The 27516-nt window shown below is 46.1% G+C and overlaps 1 protein-coding gene across 2 annotated transcripts in view; it reads right to left on the reverse strand.

The window, feature by feature from the left end:
* The window catches only part of LOC121549964 (E3 ubiquitin-protein ligase RNF152), a 76130-nt gene extending 69421 nt beyond the window's left edge, over positions 1-6709 (reverse strand). For both annotated transcript variants that reach the window (XM_041861992.2, XM_041861993.2), the window contains exon 1: positions 6516-6709. The gene's annotated coding sequence lies outside the window, so the exon portion shown is untranslated. The remainder of the gene's footprint in view (positions 1-6515) is intronic.
* Positions 6710-27516: the final 20807 nt, after the last annotated feature.

The following is a 27516-nucleotide window of genomic DNA, read 5'->3' on the forward strand; positions in this document are numbered from 1 at the left end:
GTGGTCAAAGCTACTGTTCTTCGTGCCTATGAGCTTGTTCCTGAGGCATATCGACAGAGATTTAGGTCTCATAAAAAGTCTCCTACTCAGACTTATGTGGAGTTTGCTAGAGACAAAGGAAATCTGTTTGACAAATGGCACAGTGCAAGTAAGGTAACTGATTTTAACTCTCTACGGGAGTTAATCTTGTTAGAAGAGTTTAAAAATTGCTTACCGGAACGCATTGTAGTTTATCTGAACGAACAGAAAGTATCCTCACTGTCGGAAGCGTCTGTATTGGCAGACGAAGTTTGTGTTGACGCATAAGAGCGTGTTTTCGGCTCGTACGGAGAGCCGGGCTGCGGAGTTGCTAACTTTTAATCCTAGTCGACCAGCAGTACATCCAGCACGCCCAAAAGATGTGCGTCACTGTTTCTATTGTCATAAGGTGGGACATATAGTTAATGATTGCTTTCTGCTAAAAACGCAAACCGGGGATGCCTCAGCACGCCAGGCCGCCAACGGGTGTTGGGCTGATTCGCACGGTTGTAGGGCCGGAATCAAGACAGAAGCCTCATAGTGAATGTGGTTTGAAAGTCCCTGTCCCAGATCACAGTTATGAACCGTTCATTTTTGAGGGGTTTGTTTCTATATCAGATGATGAAGCGTCTCAGCGTCCAGTTAGAATCCTCAGAGATACTGGTGCGGCGCAGTCGTTCATACTAGCTGATGTGTTGCCCTTGTCCAGTAATACATATTGTGGTTCCAGTGTGTTAGTACAAGGAATTGAAATGGGTTTCGTCCCAGTGCCATTGCACTTTGTGAACGTACACTCTGAGTTAGTCAGTGGATTGTTCAGAGTGGGCGTACGTCCCTATGTTGCCAGTAAAAGGGTGACCTTTATAATGGGCAACGATATTGCCGGAGGAAAGGTAATACCCATATTGGAGGTATTGGATAAAAGTGACCAGTCTCTCTCCGAGGAGCTGGCACAGGGTTATCCAGATGTGTTCCCGCTTGTGCTGTCACACGTGCTCAAGCACGACAAGTGGGTGAAGTGGTAGATTTGTCAGACACGATTCTATTCAGAGAGTGTGACCCAGAGGATAGTTCGAGTGCTACCTCTGGTAAGCTGGTGCAGTCTGACCAACAGCCCAGAGAAAGGAAGAAGGATGTGGAACTTGTTGCTGAAGCAATACAGTTACCAGTTACTCGTGAGCAGCTGATCGCTAACCAACAGGTTGACATTAGCCTGGCTAAATGTTTTTCTAGTGTTGTCTCAAAAGACGAGCTAAAGAAGAAAAACATGGCATACTTCATTGATGGTAATCTCCTCATGCGTAAATGGACATCCCATGTTGACGCTGGCGGAGATTGGAATGCTGTTTACCAAATAGTGATTCCTACAGCCTTTCGACAAAATGTTTTATCCCTCGCTCATGATCACCAGTGGTCCGGACATCTGGGAGTCACCAAGACTTATGATCGTGTTTTGCGACATTTCTTTTGGCCTGGTTTAAAACAAGATGTGGCTCAGTTCTGTCGGACTTGCCACACCTGTCAAGTAGTTGGGAAACCGAACCAGGTTATTTCCCCCGCGCCTCTTTGTCCCATACCGGCCATAGGTGAACCATTCGAACATGTGATGGTTGATTGTGTTGGACCATTACCAAAAACAAAATCTGGTAACCAGTTTATGTTGACAATTATGTGTGTGGCCACCAGGTACCCAGAGGCCATTCCTCTGCGAAAAGGGGTTGGATAATGTGTTGGCAGATGCTTTGTCTCGTGTGTAATGATCTAGGTTTTTTTTTGTTATCCCGATAGGATGATTTGTGAATTTGGGTGTTGTGATAGTACGTGTGTCGCAAACCATTTTGGTTTGCTCTTTTAAGGGTGGGAGTGTTACGGATACAGGTATCCTGTGTTTTTGTGTGTTCCTACTCTTTCTGCCCTAATCACAGGTGTCCTGTATGTTCCTGATTGGTGGTCGTTGAGGTGTCTGCTGATTGGACCAATCAGTGAACATTCCTGTTAATTGCACCACCTGTTATTCGTTTGTTCAATCACACATCCCATTTTATAAAAACCAGACTTGTGTTTGTTGAGAGAGAGAGACTTTTTGCCATATGTGAGTATGGACACGGTGGTGTCCTGTGTGTTGTGTACGCACTAAGTTGTTGGTTACCCTATTGGTAACATTATTTGAATATATTTCTTTACCTGAGTGTGGATACTGTTATATCCTGTGTACTTATTTAATTGCTGAGTACCCTGTTTAGTAGTTTTGTGTGTTTTTGGGAAAAGGGGGTTTAAGCTAGTTGCCCTTGGGCGTACATTACCCGTAGGGAAGAAATCTGTCTATAAACACCAGTTAGACCTGAGCGGACCACCCACTGTATTTTTGTATGGTAGCAGTAGCCTAGCGGTTCTTCAGGCAGGCTAGATCAGTTTAGGGGGTTTTACACTATTGTTTCATTTCTTGGGTCCTGCTCAGCCCTTTTTCCCAAACCCTTACCGTGTGTTCATAAATAAACACTTTGTGTTTGACGGTAGTTCATGGTAGTTGTGTCTTATTTGTTCTCACTATTCCATGCCACACTTATAATTTACATGAATTTATGTTACGGGTCTCATGTCCATCCACCCTAGATGTTTAGAGCCACGGGGTTCGTAACAAGTGCCAAAAATGTTCTGCAGCATTGAAGGTCCCCAAGAACACAGTGGCCTCCATCATTCTTAAATGGAAGAAGTTTAGAACCACCAAGAGTCTTCCTAGAGCTGGCCGCCTGGCCAAACTGAGCAATCGGGGGAGAAGGGCCTTGGTCAGGGAGGGGACCGACGGTCACTCTGACGGAGCTCCAGAGTTCCTCTGTGGAGATGGGAGAACCTTCCACAAGGACAACCATCTCTACAGCACTCCACCAATCAGGCATTTATAGTAGAGTGGCCAGACGGAAGCCACTCCTCAGTACAAGGCACATGACAGCCTGCTTGGAGTTTGCCAAAAGGCACCTAAAGGACTCTCAGACCATGAGAAACAAGTTATCTGGTCTGATGAAACCAAGATTGAACTATTTGGCCAGAATGCCAAGCATCACATTTGGAGGAAACCTGGCACCTTCCCTACGGTGAAGCATGGTGGTGGCCGCATCAGGCTGTGGGATGTTTTTCAGTGACAGGGACTGGGAGACTAGTCAGGATCAAGGGAAAGATGAACGGAGCAAAGTACAGAGAGATTATTGATGAAAACCTGCTCCAGAGCGCTCAGAACCTCAAACTGGGGCGAAGGTTCACCTTCCAACAGGACAACGAACCTAAGCACACAGCCAAGACACCGCAGGAGTGGCTTCGGGAAAAGTCTCTGAATGTCCTTGAGTGGCCCAGCCAGAGCCGACTTGAACCCGATCGAACATCTCTGGAGAGACCTGAAAATAGCTGTGCAGCGACGCTCCCCATCCAACCTGACAGAGCTTGAGAGGATCTGCAGTGAAAAATGGGAGAAACTCCCCAAATACAGGTGTGCCAAGCTTGTAGCGTCATACACAAGAAGACTCAAGGTTGTAATTGCTCCCAATGGTGCTTCAACAAGTACTGAGTAAATGGTCTGAATACTTACAGTACCAGTCAAAAGTTTGGACACACCTACTCATTCAAGGTTTTTTCTTTATTTTTACTATTTTCTACATTGTATAATAATAGTGAAGACATCAAAACTATGAAATAACACATATGGAATCATGCAGTAACCAAAGAAGTGTTAAACAAATCAAAATATATTTTATATTTCAGATTCTTCAAAGTAGTCACCATTTGCCTTGATGACAGCTTTGCACACTCTTGGCATTATCTCAACCATTTTCATGAGATAGTCACCTGGAATGCATTTCAATTAACAGGTGTGCCTTGTTAAAAGTTAATTAGTGGAATTCCATTCCTTCTTAATGCATTTGAGCCAATCAGTTGTGTTGTGACAAGGTAGGGGTTGGTATACAGAAGATAGCCCTATTTGGTAAAATACCAAGTCCATATTATGGCAAGAACAGCTCAAATAAGCAAAGAGAAACGACAGTCCATCATTACTTTAAGACATGAAGGTCAGTCAATACGGAACATTTCAAGAACTTTGAACGTTTCTTCAAGTGGAGTCGCAAAAACCATAAAGCGCTATGATGAAACTGTCTCTCATGAGGACCGCCACAGGAAAGGAAGACCCAGAGTTACTTCTGCTGCAGAGGATAAGTTCATTAGAGTTAACTGCACCTCAGACTGCAGCCCAAGTAAATACTTCACAGAGTTCAAGTAACAGACACATCTCAACATCAACTGTTCAGAGGAGACTGTGTGAATCAGACCTTCATTACATTTTTACATTTTAGTAATTTAGCAGACACTCTTATCCAGAGCGACTTACAGTTAGTGAGTGCATACATTTTCATACTGGCCCCCCGTGGGAAACGAACCCACAACCCTGGCGTTGCAAGCGCCATGATCTACCAACTGAGCTACAGGGGACTTCATGGTTAAATTGCTGCAAAGAACCCACTACTAAAGGACACCAATAAGAAGAAGAGACTTGCTTGGGCCAAGAAACACAAGCAATGGACATTAGACCGGTGGAAATCTGTCCTTTGGTCGGATGAGTCCAAATTTGAGATTTTTGATTCCAACCGCCGTGTCTTTGTGAGAGGCAAATTAGGTGAACGGATGATCTCTGCATGTGTGGTTCCCACCGTGAAGCATGGAGGAGGAGGTGTGATGGTGTGGGGGTGCTTTGCTGGTGACACTGTCAGTGATTTAGTTAGAATTCTAGACACACTTAACCAGCATGGCTACCACAGCACTCTGCAGCAATACGCCATCCCATCTGGTTTGCGCATTTGTTTTCAACAGGACAATGACCCAAAATACACCTCCAGGCTGTGTAAGTTGCTATTTGACCAAGAAGGAGAGTGATGGAGTGCTGCATCAGATGACCTGGCCTCCACAATCACCCGACCTCAAACCAATTGAGATGGTTTGGGATGAGTTGGAACGCAGAGTGAAGGAAAAGCAGCCAACAAGTGCTCAGCATATGTGGGAACTCCTTCAAGACTTTTGGAAAAGCATTCCTCATGAAGCTGGTTGAGAGAATGCCAAGTGTGCAAAGCTGTCATCAAGGAAAATGGTGGCTACTTTGAAGAATCTCAAATATAAAATATATTTCGATTTGTTTAACACTTTTTTGGTTACTACATGATTCCATATGTGTTATTTCATAGTTTTGATGTCTTCACTATTATTCTACAATGTAGAAAATAGTAAAAATAAAGAAAAACCCTTGAATGAGTAGGTGTGTCCAAACATTTGACTGGCATTGTATAATGTGTATTTAAAGTTTTATTTTTTACATTTGCAAAAATTCCTAAAAATCTGTTTTTGCTTTGGTATTATGGGGTATTGTGTGTGGAGGGGGGGGACAAATGTAATCAAATTCAGAATAAGGCTGTAAAGTAACAAAATGTGAAAAAAGTCAAGGGGTCTGAATACTTTCCGAATGCACAGTATAGGCCTAGTCAGGCGGTTGCAGGTGGGTTATTAGCAATTGCGGGTGGGGTGCGGGTGACCAAACAGCTGACGCGCGCACCACTTGTGTGTGTGTGTGTGTGTGTGTGTGTGTGTGTGTGTGTGTGTGTGTGTGTGTGTGTGTATGAAGAAGAGAAAGGAGTACAAGCTCTTTGCCCTCCAAAAACTAGATAAAAGTTATATACACTTAGGCCTACACATTGAAAGGGTCAATATCCTACATCCACAATCACTGCCTGCCTTGCTGTCTACAAAAGAGGCTCTATACCAGCGATACGGAAATAATGCGATGGACTAAAGACAATGCAAAAATCTTTATCCAGTTGCCTACCTATTATGTCATTGTCTGTCCAGCTTTCTCTTTTCTCTCTGTCTGTGAAACGGGGATATAGAGCGGAGTAGTCTCTGAAGTCAAATAGCCTACAAGCAACTACAAAAAGACTGTAAAACAACTGCATAACACAATTATTACATCAAATTATGAACAGGGTAGAACATTCGAAATAGTTATCAGCGTTCAAAAAAGAAAAATATCGATGTAGTTTCATTTTGACCTCACCCATCAATGCATTGCATTATAAACGTATTTGTAAACGAAATTGGAATATATGCAAAAAAAAGGTACAGTTTCAAATCTAGGCTAAATGATTTGTGGGAAAAATAAAGATGTATGTCCATCAGAGGGCAATCAATGTTTTAATTCCGCAATCGGTCTGATAACGCATGGTTTACATTTCCTTTAACATTATTTTCGGAGAAAGGACAAAGCACCAAGCCAACAGAGCGCTGCAGGCTCGAGACAGAGTGTATGATATTTCTTCCTAACATTGTCTCACCTAGCCTAATGTTGATAGCCTACGCATTGCAACATTTGTAGACATATCGGATAAAGAAGTTTATATTATTTACAGAATCAATATAGCCTACCATACATTACAATATGCACGACAACAATAGAATCTCAATCTCACCTTTAATATCCGCTGTGTCATGTATGCATAAAGTAGCCTACAGCAGCAATCCACTTTCAGCTTCAGTGTCTGTTTGATTGTTTTTTCTATCTGTACCTGGGCTCTGTCTCCTCAGAACGAGCATAGACTAGACTGGACTGGACTGGCAGCGATTGCGAAATTCTGGCTCCGCGTTCCCGCTTGATGTAGGTAGACTAGGCTACTTCACAGAGTGGTGACAGCAAATACCGTTTAGTAAGTGGTTACCCAGCTAGCACATTTGGTTCCTTAGAAGTTGTGGGAACATATGTTTTTGGTCTTACATTGGTTGTGCGAACAAAGCCATATGTTTCCTGACTGGCAAAACTGAATGTTCTTTTAAACTGAATGTTTTTTACATGTTCTGAGAACAGAAGTGAAAAATTAACCTGTTCTGGGAACATTTATTTTTAGGTTACAGGGTGGTTCCTTGAACGTTTTCCTGGGAGGTTTTATTAACACTTTGAAAACAGAAATTCTAGGCTATTTTGAGTTTTTTTTTATAACTTCCATAAAACTTTCACTAAATGTTTCAATAAAACTTTGAATAACAGTTATTTTGAGTTAACTTTTTTGAACTTCAAGCACAGATAGGGCACATGTAATTTAATTTCCGTAAGCATTAATAATGATGAACACATTTATTTTGACACGGTATCTGTGAGATTCAAACCTATAATCTTCTGTTCTCTAGCCATGGAATTAGTTCACTGCTCCACCAGGCTGGAGCTAGCATGCCATGTAATTTTAGTCTATTCATACAGACCCCATTTCAAAGGAAACTTGCACTCATTAAGATCAGGTGTGGCCAATTAGTGGACGCGGCCAACACACCTAAACACACTTAACAAGCTAGATAATAGAGAGAGTTTTGTTGATGCCTAGAACAGAATGTAAACATTTTTAAATAACATTCTTAGAATATTCTCTGAACGTTACTAAAGTTTTCTTATGGTTTTTATTGAACGTTTTCTTAACTTTCTCAGAACAGTTTGGGAACATGACTTTAAATAGAACCATGAGGAAACCTGTAGGAAACGTAATGCCGAAGTACTGAAATTCCCACAGAAGAACATTGTTTCTTAACGTTCTTGGAGCAATTTGAGCACATGACTTTAAACAGAACCATGAAGAAAACCTGTAGGAAACGTTATGCTGAAGTAGCCTACTGAAATTCCCACAGAAGAACGTTGTTTCTTGACATTCTCTGAACTATTTGAGACCATTCCCAATGTCAAACCAGTTGTAAAACGTTCCCAGATCATTACCAAATAAAAAATTTAACCATGTTTGAACTTTTGGGAAACATTCTGTTAAAGTAATGAAATACCAAGAAAATATTTATAGTTCCTTAAATGTGCTGAAAATGTTCCAAAGCCAAGCAACTATCCTGCACCATTCCCAGAAAGTTGTGGGAAGGTTGTAATGCAAAACAGTGGAGGCTGGTGGGAGGAGCTATAGGAGGATGGGCTCATTGTAATGGCTGGAATGCAATAAATGGAACAGAGTCAAACACGTAGTTTCCATATGCTTGATGTGTTTGATACCATTCCATTAATTCCATTCCAGCCATTACGATGAGCATGTCCTCCTATAGCTCCTCCCACCAGCTTCCACTGATGCAAAATAACCATAGGACAACCACACTCTCACCAAGCTCTAAGAAACATATGGTTCTCAGAACGTTATGTGCTAGCTGGGTACAGTGTGGCTGTTTTCTTCCTACTAAACAAAATGAAGACCCTCCCACCGCGCTATTCGCACCCTTGATAGATCGATCAGCCTTCCGACAGATTGATACGCCCTCTGATAGCCAATTACTGCTACTCGATCTACTGTATGATCAATACCGTTATGTTTAATTCTTAGGTAATGTGAGAAAATTCAATTTTAGTTCAGCACTTCCGATGTGTAGAGAGATCCACCTTGTGTCCTTTGCCTGGCTTTTTATCAATGGCCTTCCCATTTGTCCGTTTCTTGTTTACACTGAATTTCTTTATTCTTGACTTCACTTCACTTCATCTAAGTGAGACATAAAAATGGTTCAGTCAGAGCTTATGACTCTGGTGTCAGTGATATTTCCTGCATAGGCATACTTTACATTCCTAGTAGTGAAACACTGTAACACTGGGTTGAGTGGGGGAAATGTTTTTAATTGGGATTCATTGTTAATAAAAGCATTATAGCTGTGGGAATGAATACCTGATATGTCTGGGAAATGAACCAACAAACATCCCTGTGGGGTCCACTGCTGAACCCACGACATCACTCCCTCTGGACTTTCCTGTTCCTATCACTGCAGTGGAAAGCTGTTGTTTGATATATTTGCTTTAAATTATGAAGGATAATGTAATTTAAATGCATCGTGCATCAATCAAGGCTATGTAATGGCCATCTACCCTGGAGCCTGTAAATGAGTGATGTTGCTGCAGGGGCTAAGGGAGTTTGGGGCACATAATGGAAGATTAGGTCTGTCCCAAATGGTATCTTATGCCTTATTTAGTGCATTATTTTGACCAGAGTCCAATGGGCCCTCGTCAGAATTAGTGCACTATAAAGGAAATAGGGTACAATTTGGGAGGCGACACTTATGGAAGATTGAGTTAATGAAAATGCATAGGGCTCTGAAATGGTCATGTTGACTTTGTTACTCAAATTTAGTGGCTCCATAGGGATACCTAGCAGCAGTGGTTCACTAGATTACATAGTTGGCTTGGATAGGGCAAGAGAAGGTGTGTGTGTGAGTGTGTGTCAGTGGTGGTTCCTCAGAGGAGGAAGGGGATGACCATCCTCCTCAGTGAATTAAAAAGTTATCCTTTTTAGATACAACTATACTAAATATATTCACATGTTACCAAATAATTGATTAAAACACACTGTTTTGCAATGGTCTACAGTAGCCTCAGCAGCACTCTGTAAGGTAGCACCATGGTGTAGCCGGAGGACAGCTACCTCTGTCCTCCTCCTTTGGGTACATTGACTTCAATACAAAACCAAGGAGGCTCATGGTTCTCACCCCCTTCCATAGACTTACACAGTAATTATGACAACTTCCGGAGGACATCCTCCAACCTATCAGAGGTCTTGCAGCATGAACTGACATGTTCTCCACCCAATCAAAAGATCAGAGAATTAATCTAGTACTGAAAGCATAAGCTACAGCTAGCTAGCACTGCAGTGCATAAAATGTGGTGAGTAGTTGACTGAAAGCGAGAGAATGACAATAGTTGAACAGTTTTGAACAAATTAATTTCTTCCAAAATTAAGCAGAAGCAAGAGAGAGAGAGACATAGCTATTATATATATATATATATATATATATATATTTTGTTTTTACTTTCACTTAGCTAGCGAATGTAGCTAGCTAGTTTAGCCTACTCAAACACCCAGCTCAAACAGAGAGGGATACTATGTTAGCTAACTGGCTATGGCTATCCAACACCGGAACTCTTCCAAGTCAAGGTAACCTTAAAAAATATATATATATATATTGCCACCGGGGCCCTCCGGTGTAACTGCTAAACTGCTTTCTGACTGTACACTGTTCTGCATGATTGTAGCGGGTTTACTAATGTGTTAGTACTAGTAGCTATGTTGACTATGACGTGACAACGATGTAGGCTGTGTGTAGCGGTTAGCGTCATGATATGAAGGTTTGGCTTGGAAAGGTTTTTCCGCCTGGTCACAGACAGCTGATGTGTTGTGCACTGAAGTCCACAAGTGAAGGGAAAAGGTGAGAGGAGGAGAGCGAATAGATAGTTGCGAGAAGGAATTATACAGTTGAAGTCGGAAGTTTACATACACTTAGGTTGGAGTCAATAAAACTTGTTTTTCAACCTCTCCACAAATTTATTTTTAACAAACTATAGTTTTGGCAAGTCGGTTAGGACATCTACTTTGTGCATGACACAAATAATCATTCCAACAATTGTTTACAGACAGATTATTTCACTTATAATTCACTGTATTACAATTCCAGTGGGTCAGATGTTTACATACACTAAATTGAATGTGCCTTTAAGAGCTTGGAAAATTCCAGAAAATGATGTCATGACTTTAGAAGCTTCTGATAGGCTAATTTACATCATTTGAGTCAATTGGAGGTGTACCTGTGGATATATTTCAAGGCCTACCTTCAAACTCAGTGCCTCTTTGCTTGACATCATGGGAAAATCAAAAGAAATCAGCCAAGAAAATTGTAGACCTCCACAAGTCTAGTTCATCCTTGGAAGCAAATTCCAAACGCCTGAAGGTACCACGTTCATCTGTACAAACAATAATACACAACTATAAACACCATGGGACCACGCAGCCGTCATACCGCTCAGGAAGGAGACGCATTCTGTCTCCTAGAGATGAACATACTGTTGTGCGAAAAGTGCAAATCTATCCCAGAACAACAGCAAAGGACCTTGTGAAGATGCTGGAGGAAACAGGTACAAAAGTATCTACATCCACAGTAAAACAAGTCCTATATCGACATAACCTGAAAGGCCGCTCTGCAAGGAAGAAGCCGCTGCTCCAAAACCGCCATAACAAAGCCAGACTGCGGTTTGCAACTGCAAATCATTCTCTCTACAATTATTCTGACATTTCACATTCTTAAAATAAAGTGGTGATCCTAACTGACCTAAAACAGATTATTTTTACTAGGATTAAATGTCAGGAATTGTGAAAAACAAAGTTTAAATGTTTTTGGCTAAGGTGTATGTAAACATCCGACTTCAACTGTATATACAACGAGCAAAGGGATCATGCTGTTTTTATGTGGCTGCTATGAAAGTGAACTGTGTTTGCATGTGATCAGGGGTGTATTCATTCCGCCAATTCTGTAGAAAAACATTTCTTAAACACAAGCAAACAGAACAAAATGGGGATAAACATACCTGAATTTGTCCAATAGAAACTCACATTTGCAACTGTTGGACTAATGATTACACCCTAGATCAGCTAGATGCAGGCAAGAGTGTGCAAGGCGTTATTGAATGTGTCACTTTCTTTCACCTTGATTACAAAAAATTATCTCGACCTGTGCACCTACTTGTAAACTTTCATTCATAGGCTAGGTTGTAGCAACCTCATGATTGGTACAGGGAAAAATCGAGTATCATGTTGTTGCCAAAACCTATCGATAATACATTGAGCTGGGTGAATGGAATATGAAAGAGTCATCCAATATGCTGTAATAGAAATAAGGCCATGCTCATAAGTTTTTTTATCATCCTCCCTCATCTTAAACAGAACCGACCGCCACTGGTGTGTGTGTGTTTCGTGAATGCTTTTTGTGAACTAACACTCGCACTTGACTTTTTTCCCATTTACTAGCTCTGATTTTGCTGATAGCACCTTTATTGAAGAAAAATGTACTTACTATAGCTAGGTTTACATCCAATTGGCGACAGATTTTCATGTGAATATTCTAAAATCTGCATAAAGAAAATATGCGCATTGTCCCACAAGTGGTGTGTTTCCACCAAACTAACTTGTTGTGGATCAAAACCATGGCGTAGTGGACACAAAATGTAGTTTTTCACTTACATTTTCATGTACTGAATAAAAATCTAAAGTTCAATGTGTTTCCAATGCATTTCCAACTCTACCGGTAGTTTGTCACAAAAACTGTTGCGTTAAATAGCGAATGTGCCTACTCTGGTCTTGGCACTTGTGCTCTGAAAGTCACGCCCTGACTCAGGGGACCCGTATATGTTGAGTCAGGGTGTGTATATTCTTTGTTGTGTTTATTCTATGCTGTCGATCTAGTATGTGTGGATCTATATTGGCCGGTGTGGTTCCCAATCAGAGAAAGCTGTCGCTCGTTGTCTCTGATTGGGGATCATACTTAGGCAGCCTATTGGCACTAGTGGGTGGTGGGATCTTGTTCCGTGTAAGGTATGTTGTGTGTTCTACCTTGGACTTCACGTTTTGTTTGTTGTTTTGTCGTGGTGTTTATAAGTTAATAAACATGTACGTATATCACGCTGCGCCTTGGTCTGACCCGTCATTGAACGAACGTGACAGAAGATCCCACCAAACGAGGACCAAGCAGCGTGCCCAGGCGGAGCGAATAGCCATGTCAAAGGTGGGCAATTTGTGGTCATGGGAATAGATATTTGCGGGGAGAGGACCATGGGCTAAGGTAGATGCCCAAGCAGGAGAGGTGCAACGGCAACACGGAGGAGGCCGGTCGAGGAGGAAGCCCGAGAAGCAGCCCCAAGAAAATGTTTGGGGGGGGGCACATGGGGTGGTTGGCGGAGCCTAGTGTCAGAGCAGAGCCAACTCCCCGTACTCACGCGAGGAAGCGTATGACTGGGCAGGCTCCGTGTTATGCGGAGCTACGTACTGTGTCGCCAGTGTGCCGGCACAGTCCTGTACGTCCTGTGCTTGCACCACGCACGTGCCGTGCGAAGATGGGCATCCAGCCAGGACGGGGTGTGCCGGCTCAACGCTCCTGGTCTCCAGTACGCCTCCTCGGTCCCGCATATCCTGCGCCAGTTCTACGAACTGTATCACCAGTGTGCGTGCACAGCCCAGTGCGTCCTGTGCTGATGCCTCACACATACTGTGCGGAAGTAGGCATTCAGTCAGGACGGGTTATGCCAGTTCTCTGCTCCAGACCTCCAGTCCGGCTCCACAGTCCGGCCCAGCCTGTTCCTGCACCTCGCACCAAGCCAGTGGTGCGCGTCGCCAGTCAGGCCCGGCCTGTTCCTGCTCCTCGCACCAAGCCAGTGGTGCGCGTCGCCAGTCCGGCCCGGCCTGTTCCTGCTCCTCGCACCAAGCCAGTGGTGAGCGTCACCAGTCCGGCCCGGCCTGTTCCTGCTCCTCGCACCAAGCCAGTGGTGCGTGTTCCCAGTCCGGCCCGGCCTATTCTTGCTCCTCGCACTAAGCCAGTGGTCCGCGTCGCCAGCCCGGCCCGGCCTGTTCCTGCTCCTCACACCAAGCCAGTGGTGCGCGTCGCCAGTCCGGCCCGGCCTGTTCCTGCTCCTCGCACCAAGCCAGTGGTGCGTGTCGCCAGTCTGGCCCGGCCCGTTCCTGCTCCTCGCACCAAGCCAGTGGTGCGCGTCACCAGTCCGGCCCGTTCCTGCTCCTCGCACCAGACCAGTGGTGCGTGTTCCCAGTCCGGTCCGGCCTGTTCCTGCTCCTCGCACCAAGCCAGTGGTGCGTGTTCCCAGTCCGGCCCGGCCTGTTCCTGCTCCTCGCACCAAGCCAGGGGTGCGCTACGCCAGTCCGGTACGGCCTGTTCCTGCTCCTCGCACCAAGCCAGTGGTGCGTGTCGCCTGTCCGGTCCGGCCCGTGCCTGCTCCTCGCACCAGACCAGTGGTGCGTGTGTCCAGTCTGGCACGGCCCGTGCCCGTTCCACCGGTGCCTGGTCCGGCACCGGTCAGCGGCTCCACTCCAGAGCCAGAGCAGTCCCCTCCACCGGTGCCTGATCCAGCTCCGGTCAGCGGCTCCACTCCGGAGCCAGAGCATTCCACTCCACCGGTGCCCAGTCCAGCTCCGGTCAGCGGCTCAAGTCCAGACCATGACGTCAGCCCCTCTCCAGGTTCGGGGTCTCCCACACCAGGGTCCAGACAGGGCCTGGAGTATCGTGGGAGGAAGGAGAGGGGAAGCAGCGCGCCGAGGTCCAGACCAGACCAAGGGCGCAACAGGGAGGCGGAGAGGGTGTGGTCGTCACGCCCCGAGCCGGATCCGCCTCCGAGGCGGAATGCCCACCCGGCCCCTACCCTGGTATGTGAAGGTTGTGCTGGTTGGGGGTACTATCACGCCCTGACTCAGGGGACGCGTATATGTTGAGTCAGGGTGTGTATATTCTTTGTTGTGTTTATTCTATGTTGTCGATCTAGTATGTGTGGATCTATGTTGGCCGTTGTGGTTCCCAATCAGAGGCAGTTGTCGCTCGTTGTCTCTGATTGGGGATCATACTTATCCGTGTAAGCTATGATGTGTGTTCTACCTTGGACTTCACGTTTCGTTTGTTGTTTTGTCGTGGTGTTTATAAGTTAATAAACATGTACGTATATCACGCTGCGCCTTGGTCTGACCCGTCATTGAATGAACGTGACACTGACCAACAGCTCGCAGATACAGTGCGGGTATGATGTGCGGGTAGGCTAGTCTACATGATGAAATTATTGTGGATAAGACTGAGAATATTTGTATTTGTCAAACGCCAGTCAAGCACCAATCATCATGTCACTAGAATCAGACCCTTGATATTTATTAGGAAAGGAGCATCAAGATCACAGTGCACTTTCACCACCCTGTGAAGTTCATCATAAGTTATTTCATTTGTAGCCTAATAAACTGCATGGTTTCCCGGGTCATAGTGGGAAGACAACACACCATATTATCGCTTGACTCCCAGTTTACTCCGATATGATGGTTATTATATCAATATTTGCGCATAAAGGTGTCACGTATTTAGCCGAGGCTGCTCCTCCTCCTTGCTCGGGCAGGCTTCGGCGTTCGTCGTCCCCGGAGTACTAGCTGCCACCGATCTAGGTTTCAGCAATCATCTAGATTGGTCTGCTTTGTGTACACCTGTTTCCCATTAGTGTTGATGGTTTCCCTTTATAACCCCTGTCTGTCATTCGTTTGTTGTGTGTGATTGTTCTCCGTTTGTTTTCGGCAGGACTGTGTATTGTGATTATTGGTCCTCCCTGTTTTGGAGGATTTGGTTGTTTTGTACTTTTCATTACGTTTATTAGTAAAGTACATCTGCCAGTCTCTTAGTGTCCTGCGCTTGACTTCGTTCACTGCATACACGTTTATCCTGACAGAATCACACACCTCACATGGAGTCAGCAGGAGCGGCGGTGCTAGCTGGATCAGTGGAGGAACGCGTTGAACAACAAGCGACTATGATCCAGGCTCTCGGCACCGCCATGGAATGGGTGGTGAGCACTATGGAGCGATGGGAAAGAGGGGGTCTGCCTACACCTCCTCCTACGATACCACCACCATCGGCATTACCCATCGCTTCTCCTCCGGGGTCCAGTGGGATTCGGCTCTCGCTCCCGAGGGCTTATGATGGCACAGCTGCCGGGTGTCAGGGTTTCCTGCTCCAGGTTGAACTCTACCTGGCAACCATCCACCCGGTGCCCTCGGGATACGAGAGCGTGTCCGCCCTCATCTCCTGTCTGTCCGGCAAGGCGCTGGAGTGGGCCAACGCCGAGTGGGGGGGAATAGACGCCGCTAATGTCAACTATGCGGAGTTCACCCGCCGCTTCAGGGCAGTTTTCGATCATCCACCAGAGGGTAAGGCGGCGGGTGAGCGTCTATTCCACCTCAGGCAGGGGAGAAGGAGCGCACAGGAGTTTGCGCTGGACTTCCGGACGTTGGCTGCCAACGCGGGATGGAATGAGAGGGCCCTCATCAACCACTACCGATGTAGCCTGAGGGAGGACGTGCGTTGGGAATTGGCCTGCAGGGACACCAACCTCAGCTTCGACCAACTGGTGGACATGTCTATTCGCCTGGATACCCTGTTGGCTACCCGCGGACGTCCGGATTCAGGGCCGTCCATTCCATCCCCCAGCACTTCCGAGCTGACCCCTATGGAGCTCGGAGGTGCTGGTGCTAGGGAGACCAGGAGAGTGGCCAGGAGGGAGGCCGTCCCCTGCACCAACTGTGGCCGCAGAGGACACACTGCTGGTCGGTGCTGGGGAGGGTCTCCTGGGATTCGAGGCGGTAGGCAGCGCACTGATGAGTCATTCCAGGTGAGTAGGCACCCAACTCACCCAGAGCTCTCTGGTGCGCATATGTGTATTACTGTTATGTATCCCGAGGTCTCTCCTCATTCCCAGCATAAGGCGCTAGTAGATTCAGGCGCAGCTGGGAAATTTATAGATCGCCAGTTCACCTATAAGTTAGGGATTCCTATTGTACCCGTTGATGTGCCCTTCCCCATCCATGCCCTAGATAGCCGTCCTTTGGGGTCAGGATTGATTAGGGAAGTCACAGCACCTCTCAAGATGAAAACGCAGGAGGGCCATGAGGAGTTAATTAGTCTGTATTTGATGGATTCTCCTGCGTGTTGGGACTCCCCTGGTTAATGTCACATGACCCCAACATTTCATGGCAGCAGAGGGCTCTCAAGGGATGGTCTGATCAGTGTTTCGGGCGGTGTGTAGGTGTTTCCGTAGGGGCAACGACGGTGGAAAGTCCGAACCAAGTTCCCCCCATGCACATTCCACCTGAATATGCCGATTTGGTGCTCGCCTTCAGTAAAAAGAAGGCGACTCAATTACCACCTCATCGACAGGGGGATTGTGCGATAGACCTCCAAGTAGGCGCTGCACTTCCTCGTAGTCATGTGTATCCTCTGTCTCAGGAGGAGACGGCGGCTATGGAGACATATGTCGCCGAATCTCTGGGACAGGGATACATACGGCTATCCACTTCCCCTGTGTCATCAAGTTTCTTTTTTGTGAAGAAGAAGGATGGGGGTATACGCCCGTGTATTGATTACCGTGGTCTCAATCAGATCACAATCAAGTACAGCTATCCTCTCCCTCTGATTGCTAGTATGACGGAGTCATTACACGGGGCGCGATTCTTCACAAAATTGGACCTCAGGAGCGCGTACAACCTGGTGCGCATTAGGGAGGGAGATGAGTGGAAGACAGCATTTAGTACAACCTCGGGTCACTATGAGTACCTTGTCATGCCATACGGTTTAATGAATGCTCCTTCAGTATTCCAATCGTTTGTGGATGAGATTTTCCGGGACTTGCATGGACAGGGTGTAGTGGTGTATATTGATGACATTCTAATATAATCCGCTACACGCGCCGAGCATGTGTCCCTGGTGCGTCGGGTGCTTGGTAGACTGTTGGAGCATGACCTGTATGTGAAGGCAGAGAAGTGTCTGTTCTTCCAGGAGTCCATCTCCTTCCTGGGGCATCGGTTGTCTGCGTCAGGGGTTGAGATGGAGATTGACCGCGTTTCAGCCGTGCGTAATTGGCAGACTCCCACCACGGTGAAGGAAGTGCAGCGGTTTTTGGGTTTTGCCAATTACTACCGGAGGTTTATCCGGGGCTTTGGACAGGTAGCAGCTCCCATCACCTCCCTGCTAAAGGGGGGTCCGGCGCGTCTGCAGTGGTCGGCTGAGGCGGACAGGGCGTTTAGACATCTGAAGGACCTGTTTACCTCAGCTCCGGTGCTGGCACATCCGGATCCCTCTTTGGCGTTCCAAGTTGAGGTGGATGCGTCCGAAGCTGGGATTGGTGCTGTACTATCTCAGCGCTCGGGTACGCCACCAAAACTCTGCCCCTGTGCCTTCTTCTCTAAGATGCTCAGTCCGGCGGAGCGTAATTATGATGTGGGAGACAGGGAGCTGTTGGCTGTAGTCCAAGCCCTGAAGGTGTGGAGACATTGGCTTGAGGGGGCTAACCACCCTTTTTTCATTTTGACTGACCATCGTAACCTGGAGTACATCCGGGCAGCGAGGAGGCTAAACCCTCGCCAGGCAAGGTGGGCCATGTTCTTTACCAGATTTGTATTTAAACTCACCTATAGACCAGGGTCACAGAACACTAAGGCGGACGCCCTGTCCCGACTGTATGACACAGAGGAGAGGTCCATTGAGCCCACTCCCATACTTCCGGAGTCTTGTCTGGTGGCACCAGTGGTGTGGGAGGTTGATGCGGACATCGAACGGGCGTTACGTACCGATCCTACTCCCCAACAATGTCCAGAGGATCGGAAGTACGTGCCGCTCGAGGTTCGTGATCGATTGATCTATTGGGCTCACACGTCACCCTCCTCTGGTCATCCTGGTATTGGTCGGACGGTGCACTGCCTTAGTGGGAAGTACTGGTGGCCCACTTTAGCTAAGGACGTGCGGGTTTATGTTTCCTCCTGCTCGGTGTGCGCACAGTGTAAGGCGCCTAGACACCTGCCCAGAGGGAAATTACAACCCCTACCCGTTCCACAACGGCCGTGGTCTCACCTATCGGTGGATTTTGTCACGGACCTTCCCCCCTCCCAGGGGAACACTACGATCTTGGTCGTTGTGGATCAGTTTTCAAAGGCCTGCCGTCTCATTCCTTTGCCAGGTCTCCCTACAGCCCTACAAACTGCTGACGCCCTGTTTACACACGTCTTCCGGCACTACGGGGTGCCTGAAGATATAGTGTCTGATCGGGGTCCCCAGTTCACCTCTAGAGTCTGGAAGGCGTTTATGGAACGTCTGGGGGTCTCGATTAGCCTTACCTCAGGTTTTCACCCCGAGAGTAATGGGCAGGTGGAAAGAGTTAACCAGGATGTGGGTAGGTTTCTGAGGTCCTATTGCCAGGACCGGCAGGGGGAGTGGTCGGTATATATCCCCTGGGTGGAGATAGCTCAAAACTCACTCCGTCACTCCTCTACTAACCTTACGCCTTTTCAGTGTGTGCTGGGTTATCAGCCGGTTCTGGCACCTTGGCATCAGAGCCAGATCGAAGCCCCTGCAGTGGACGAGTGGTTTCGGCGCTCGGAGGAGACATTGAACACTGCGCATGTCCATCTGCAATGGGCCATCAGGCGGCAGAAGGCGAGCGCCGATCGCCACCGTAGTGAGGCTCCGGTGTATGCACTGGGAGATCGGGTCTGGCTCTCGACCCGAAACCTGCCCCTTCGCCTGCCCTGCCGGAAGCTGGGTCGGCGGTTTGTGGGGCCATTTAAAGTCCTGAGGAGATTGAACGAGGTATGCTATAGATTACAACTGCCAATTAATTACCGCATTAACCCCTCGTTCCATGTGTCTCTCCTCAGGCCGGTGGTAGCTGGTCCACTCCAGGAGAGTGAGGTACGAGAGGTTCCTCCGCCCCCATTGGACATCGAGGGGGCTCCGGCGTACTCAGTCCGTTCCATCTTGGATTCGAGGCGTCGGATGGGGGGCCTGCTGTATCTCGTGGAGTGGGAGGGGTACGGTCCGGAGGAACGGTGCTGGGTCCCTAGGAGGGACATCCTAGACCCCTCCATGCTGAGGGATTTCCACCGGAGTCATCCGACTCGCCCTGCTCCGCGTCCTCCTGGCCGTCCCCGATGCCGGGGTCGGCGCACGGCTGGGGCCGAGCGTCAAGGGGGGGGTACTGTCACGGATTTAGCCGAGGCTGCTCCTCCTCCTTGCTCGGGCAGGCTTCGGCGTTCGTCGTCCCCGGAGTACTAGCTGCCACCGATCTAGGTTTCAGCAATCATCTAGATTGGTCCGCTTTGTGTACACCTGTTTCCCATTAGTGTTGATGGTTTCCCTTTATAACCCCTGTCTGTCATTCGTTTGTTGTGTGTGATTGTTCTCCGTTTGTTTTCGGCAGGACTGTGTATTGCGATTATTGGTCCTCCCTGTTTTGGAGGTTTTGGTTGTTTTGTACTTTTCATTATGTTTATTAGTAAAGTACATCTGCCAGTCTCTCGGTGTCCTGCGCTTGACTTCTTTCACCGCATACACGTTTATCCTGACAAAAGGTGTTTCTACTGTCATTTCTCATCTAATTAATTTAAGAAACACAAAACGATCCCACCATGTCGAACAAACAAATTAACTGTTGCCATTTATAAAATTGTACCGAAACTTCCTGTTTCCATCACAGTCGTTGTGATTTGTTTTTATATGGTATGACTTTACTCGCATAAAAACTGTGTATGGAAACGTGGTTTATAACTGAGATATGTGGTTGTTCCACCTAGCTATCTTAAGATGAATGCACTAAATGTATGTCACTCTGGATAAGAGTGTCTGCTAAATTACTAAAATCTAAATGTGCTAGCTGTTATTTTCACGATTCTGTTCCATCTTTTACACTCACATTGCGCTACTGAGGCTCGTGCCAGCCAGCTATATACATCAACATAATTTTCTCTGCAAATAACCGAAAGCGCTGAAGCAATTCTTTATTCCAAGCACTCTTCTTTTGTCTCACACATCTATACCATAAAATAACACAACAACGATGAGATGCAAGCAACCACACATGTGTTCAGGTTCGTCCCGAGAACACTATCCTCGGTTGCATCCTAAATGGCACCCTGTTCCCTGTATATTGCACTTTGGGCCCTGGTCAAAATTAGTGCACCACATAGGGAATAAGGTGCCATTTAGGACGAGGCCCTCCTCATCCACCCACATGTAGCTCTAGCTGTGCCGATGGTGATGAATTAAAACAACTACATGCACTGTGACATTCCAGCCCAGTCCAACACTGTGACAATTATCTAGCCACCGCAGGCTTAAATGGCATTCTGAGGATTCTCTCTCTCTCTCTCTCTCTCTCTCTCTCTCTCTCTCTCTCTCTCTCTCTCTCTCTCTCTCTCTCTCTCTCTCTCTCTCTCTCTCTCTCTCTCTCTCTCTCTGTCTGTCTGTCTGTCTGTCTGTCTGTCTGTCTGTAAGTCTCCCACTCTTCCTCTTTTTCTAGATTTTTTCCTTTTAGTCCCCCACACCGGCCTATTTTTTTCCTCATGGCCCTCACACCGGCCAATTCCCTATTCAGTGCACTACTTTTGGCCAGGGCCAATTGGGCTCTGGTCAAAAGGAGTTCACTATATAAAGAATAGGGTCCCATTTGGGACGTGGTGTCACGCCCTGGCTCTAGGGACTATTTTATGTTGAGCCAGGGTGTGTAGTGTCTATGTTTTGTGTTCTATGTTCTGTTTCTAGTTCATGTGTTTTCTATGTTGGCCGGGGTGGTTCTCAATCAGAGGCAACGTGAATCAGCTGTTGCTTGTTGTCTCTGATTGGGAACCATATTTAGGCAGCCTATTGTGCACTTGTGTTTCGTGGGATCTTGTTCTGTGTAGGTTTGTGTTATTGACCGTAGACTTCACGCATCGTTTTGTTGTTTTGTTGCATTGTATTAAGTACTCCATTAAAGATGTACGCCTATCACGCTGCGCCTTGGTCCACTCCTTTTGACGATCGTGACACGTGGCCTATGACTATTATAGATAGACATTTCCCCCTAAAATACTATTTTTACAATGATTGAGTTTAGGTTTTCATCAATGGTTATCTTGTCTTATTGCGCTGTGTAATATTGAGTTACATGTAAGTCATACTTGAAAAGCACATTTGTCAAACTGTAATATCATTGTCATTTTGTCATTTCGCAAATGGCAACCTATCCCCTATATCAGGTGGTATTCAAAGTCGCCAATATGTAACAAATACAATTAAAATAACTTATTTTAGGAACAAAACAGATTAGTAGAGATTATTGTATGGGACAATATACAAACGTTCTAAGAAAGATAATATGACACATAAAAATGTATTGAGTATATGTATTTATTGGTTTCTTGAAGTGAATTGAAGGTTATCTGTTGATGTAAAAATTGAAAAACCATGATTCTGGCAGAAAATTGGGGTCCATGCTGAAAAATGTAATACACTCACTGTCCTATACACTGAGTGTACAAAACATTAGGAACCCCTTCCTAATATTGAGTTGCACCCCCTTTTGCCCTCAGAACAGCCTCAATTCATTGGGGGCTTGGACTGTTGAAGTGTTCCGCAGGGATGCTGGCCGTTGTTGACTCCAATGCTTCCCACAGTTGTGTCAAGTTGGTTGGATGTCCTTTGGGTAGTGGACCATTCTTGATACACACAGGAAACTATTGAGCATGAAAAGCTCAGCAGCGTTGCAGTTCTTCACACAATCAATAAGGGATCATAGCTTTCACCTGAATTCACCTGGTCAGTCTATGGCATGGAAAGGTGTTCCTAATGTTTTGTACACTGTTTTGTATTCCTAATGTTTTGTAGTGTATAGTGCACTCCTTTTGACCAGAGCCTTATTGTACAAAAATACAATGCAAAAACAATAAAACACAACACACCCTCACCACCACCATCACCACACCACCCACCATCCCAATACAATCCTACATCCCTCACAGGGAGCTTTGTTTAAAGAGTGTGTGTGTGCACATGCGCGCGTGTGGATGAGATCAAGTAAATCAAACAGATATCGGTTAGTGTCCGGCATCAGAGTGCTTGCCACTTTTAACGCAACACTTGTGGGATGTTTGTGGGACAGAGGGTCTCCTTGACATGTTGCATTGGAATATTAATCAGTCCTCCAGCAGGAACCCTCTCAACTCATTTAATACATTACTGAAACATTGAACCTGGGTCATGTTCAGCGATACTACTACCTGAACTTGTCCAAAAAGAACACAGATATACATTTGTGAGTAAAAACTTTTTTTTACGGTGTGCCCTATTGAACATGACCCTGGTGATGGACAGTCAGGCTGACTGAAAGCTCTGATGAGGGCTGTGCTGTGGGAGTGGCAGGGAGTAGATGAGGACATGACAGATCTTTCAGAAACAGCGCTCTGAGAGGTTCACTGATAAATCTAATTTAATGGATGAGCTGAGCTTTACTGTAGTCTTCTCTGTCTGCTTTTAATTCTCAGAACCATGGGAAACTGAACTTTGGTTGTATTACTACTCCTCTCTCTCTGGGACTGTGTCCCAAATGGGCATAGGGCTCTGGTCAGAAGTAGTGCACTATATAGGGAATAGGGTGCCATTTGGGATGCATGCTCATGCTACTAGCTAGCTGCCTGTGCAAAGTAGGTTTGATCCTGACTCCCTGTTCAAATCTCTGGGGGTGGACATGTTGTAAGAGCGGGTAGGGACAGATTGGTATTAGGTCTGTTATCATTTTTTTTCTTTAAGTTGGTCATTGTTCATGTTGTCTATGAACATAATATCAGGATATTCAGTCAGGCATATGATTTGAGGCAACTCATGTGGATAAGAGGATGAGAGGACACTGATTGACAAATTACATAACTTTTTAATTACACTGCTACATATGGACATTACATCTTGACATATACTCTTACCAGAGAGAGATGGAGAGAGAGATGGAGAGAGAGATAGAGAGAGAGAGAGACAGAGAGAGATGGAGAGAGACAGAGAGATGGAGAGAGAGACCGACAGAGATGGAAAGAGAGAGAGGGGAAAACAACTGTAAAATTGCTGAATTCCCTGTGGAACCTCTGAAGTAGGCTAAACATCACTTGAGGATGCGGGTTGGCTGGTTGTCAGTACGCATCATCCAGACAGTACAGCTACAGAACAATAGGCAATTAGAACGCTCCTGTGGAACCAAACTCAGAGAGAGGCAGACAGACAGACAGACACAGACAGAAACAGAGCTCTGACTATTTATAGGGAGTCACAGAGTTTTAAGATTCAAACTGTAGGATTCCGTTAAAAATAATCCTTCAAATTGGTCTTCCTCATCCTTTCTCAGTCAGTGTAACAGTGTAGTTGTGATGGTGGCTGTCACTACTGTTTTTATAAAATTTGCTCCAATGACATATTTGGGTTTGTCCCATTGGCAGCCTAATGGCATGAGTCTGTGGTCTTGATTCATCCATGCCTAGATGACGAGAAGAACGAGGAAAAGCCATCTACTATATCCATCACTTCCTACTAGTATCTCTCCCTGCAATGGATTTTCTGTAGACAGCCTTGGCCCTGGACCGAGTGACACAATGCACACTGACAGACGTCTGCTTCAGTCAAAGAGACGTTCGGAGACGCGAGCTGCCATTGACTGATCTTTGTCAGTTCACACACACACACGGCTCACATCAACAACATCATCCCAGACGCCCTGGACCCACTCCAATTTGAATACCACCACAACATATCCACAGATGACGCAATCTCTATTGCACTCCATACTGCCCTCTCCCACCTGGACAAGAGGAACACCTATGTGAGAATGCTGTTCACTGACTATAGCTCAGCGTTCAACACCATAGTGCCCTCCAAGCTCATCACTAAACTCTGGACCCTGGGACTGAACACCTCCCTCTGCAACTGGATCCTAGACTTCCTGATGGGCCGCCCCCATGTGGTGAGGGTGGGCAACAAGACATCCGCCACGCTGACCCTCTACACGGTGGCCCCTCATGGGTGCATGCTTAGTCCCCTCCTGTAATCCCTGTTCACCCACGACTACATGGCCACACATGACTCCAACACCATCATTAAGTTTGCTGACGACACGACGTAGTTGGCCTGATCACCGATGACGATGAGACAGCCTATAGGGAGGAGTGATCTGGCAGTGTGGTGCCAGGACAACAACCTCTCCCTGAACGTCAGCAAGACTAATGAGCTGAACGTGGACTACAGGAAATGGAGGGCCGAGCACACCCCCATCCACATCTATGGGGCTGTAGAGGAGCGGGTCGAGAGCTTCAAGTTCCTCAGTGTCCACATCACTAAGGAATTATCATGGGCAACACACACCAACACAGTTGTGAAGATGGTACAACAATGCCTCTTCCCCATTAGGAGGTGAAAAGATTTGGCGTGGCCCTCAGATCCTCAAAAAGTTATACAGCTTCACCAGTGAGAGCATCTTGACTGGCTGCATCACCGCTTGGTATGGCAACTGCTTGGGATCCGACCATAAGGCGCAACAGAGGGTAGTGCGTATGGCCCAGTACATCACTGGGGCTGAGTTCCTTGCCTTCCGGGGCCTCTATACCAGGCGGTGTCAGAGGAAGGCCCTAAGAATTGTCAAAGACTCCAGCCACCCAAGTCATAGACTGTTCTCTCTGCTACCGCACTACCCCCAAGCCATAAGACTACTAAATCGTTAATTCAATAACTTTAGCTACCCAGACTATCTGCATTGACTCTTTTTGCACTAACTCTGTTAACTCATCACATATGCTGCTGCTTCTGTTTATTATCTATCCTGTTGTCTAGTCACTTTATCCCTACCTATATGTACATACATTATCTACCTCAATTACCTCGTACCCCTACAAATCGACTCGTAACTGGTACGCTGTGTATAGAGCCAAGTTATCGTTACTCATTGTGTATTTATTTATTGTGTTATTATTCTTCTACTGTTTCTCTATTTTTCTCTCTGCATCGTTGGGAAGGGCCCATAAGTACGCATTTCACTGTTAGTCTACACCTGTTTGTTTATGAAGCATGAGACAAATTAAAGTTGATTGTATTTGATTGAATTTGACACACATATACACACATAAAAACTTAAAATGTACAACAGATCTGTTGACTCCTCACTACATCTTTACCACAACAGACCACAGTCTTCTTTGTATCTGCGTCCCAAATGGCACCCTATTCCCTTCATAGTGCATTACTTTTGACCAGACCCCTGTGGGCCCTGTGCCCTGGTTAAAAGTAGTGCACTTTGTAGGGAGTATAGTGCCATTTGGCAGGCATCCTTCTTCTCACCTCAATCACCGCCCCCTCCCTCCCTCTCCTGTTTGTCCCTCCCCATTCCCCCTCTCAATTGATTCCCAGTCCAATCTCCCCTAGATGAGGCGGAGATAAGAGCCAAGGTGACCCTGCTCTGAATCATCCTGCTGGCACGGCTGTATCATTCGAGACACATTGTGACATGGGTTGCGTCCCAAATGGCACTCTTTTCCCCACATTGTGCACTACTTTTGACCAGAGCCCTATAGGCCCTGGTCAAAAGAAGTGCACTGTATAGGGAATAGGGTGCCATTAGGACTCAGCTATGGAGATTGGGTTTATCCCAGGTAAAAAGCCCCAGCTCACCCCTGAGTGGTGGTCGGCGGAGCTCTGGTCTCAAATAGATGTTTGTCAATGAGAAGTAATCGTGTTAAGGAGGGAGCCTTCCCTCGATTACAGAGCTATACGGAGAGCCTCAATCAGGTTACAGGTTAGACTATAGCCTCTGTGGACGGAGCTGATGTACTTAGCTACACTGTAAAGGGGTTACCATGAATTTGACAGTAATTTAAAGGCAGCTTGTGGAAAGTAATATTCTGTAGGTAATATTACAGTACACCAACTGTAATATAAATACGGTATCAAAGCAAATACTGGGTAATGACACAGTACAATACTATAAAATTGACAGTATTATAGTGTAAAAAAGTAAATGCTACCGTGATCTGAATGAATGAATGAATGGATGAATTAAATTCATTGAGAGGAGGGGCTTTTATTTAAGATTTTACTGTAATTTCAAGGGATTGGTGCAAGCAGGTTGGCTGCTAGGTAAAGTTTTTACACATTACAGCATATTAATGAAAATGTGGTGTTTGATATCACTTGCACTTCTAGAGGCCTTAAGAAAGGCTTCCAAACTGGCAGCAACTACAGGACAAAACAGACCAAAAGGACATGGCAAAATGCTCAGCCAAGGTTGAAGATTAGCTGCCACTCCAATCTGTCCCTTATACATGTTTTAATTGATGGGGCACTATAACCACATACGATTTAAATTGGTACAGCATTCAAACTCAAGGGTGTAACAAATATGTACTCTTACATCAAAATATGTTAATGAGCCAGAAACAACAATACTATGCACCCAATAGTGGTCAAAAGGTTTTTGCCAATCCAAAGATATGGTACAGTACTGTATTCTGTGGGGTGGAATTACAGTGTTAAACATCCAAGATGGCGTAGTAGTGCGGTCGTGTATTGTGTTGTGTCCTCGTGTTTTTTGTTTTTTGTCTTTTATTCGTATATATTTCTCTATCTCACTTTCCATCCTTTAACTAAATATACTTTCCTGCAACCCGCCTCACCCAATGTGGAACGGATTCTATTATTTCTTTATTTTTATCAAGAACCTACGGCTGAAACTAGCCAGCTAGCCAGCTAACTAGCTACTTGCTATTAGCCACCGTTAGCGGTCTTCACCACAGTCCATGGCCTGCACTACCTAACAGCCAGCTCTAGCCTGGACAATTATTGGCCAGTCTACACAGCGTGCTATCGACCCAGAGCATATCGGATTTTCTGCCGGAATCACTGAATCACTGGACCTTAACATTGGATCATCGCAACTAGCTAGCTGCAAGCGAATGGCTGTTGTTTGCTAATCACCTCTTCCCGACGTACCAGTTAGCCTTGAGCTAGCCTCGAGCCAGGCCCATCTCCCGGCTATCTACCTCGCTGTCAACTGGACGGGACCTCCTAGTGTCGACACGGAGCCCCGCCGATCCATCACGACTG

Source organism: Coregonus clupeaformis, chromosome 34, assembly GCF_020615455.1.
Source record: "Coregonus clupeaformis isolate EN_2021a chromosome 34, ASM2061545v1, whole genome shotgun sequence".
NCBI lineage: Eukaryota > Metazoa > Chordata > Actinopteri > Salmoniformes > Salmonidae > Coregonus > Coregonus clupeaformis.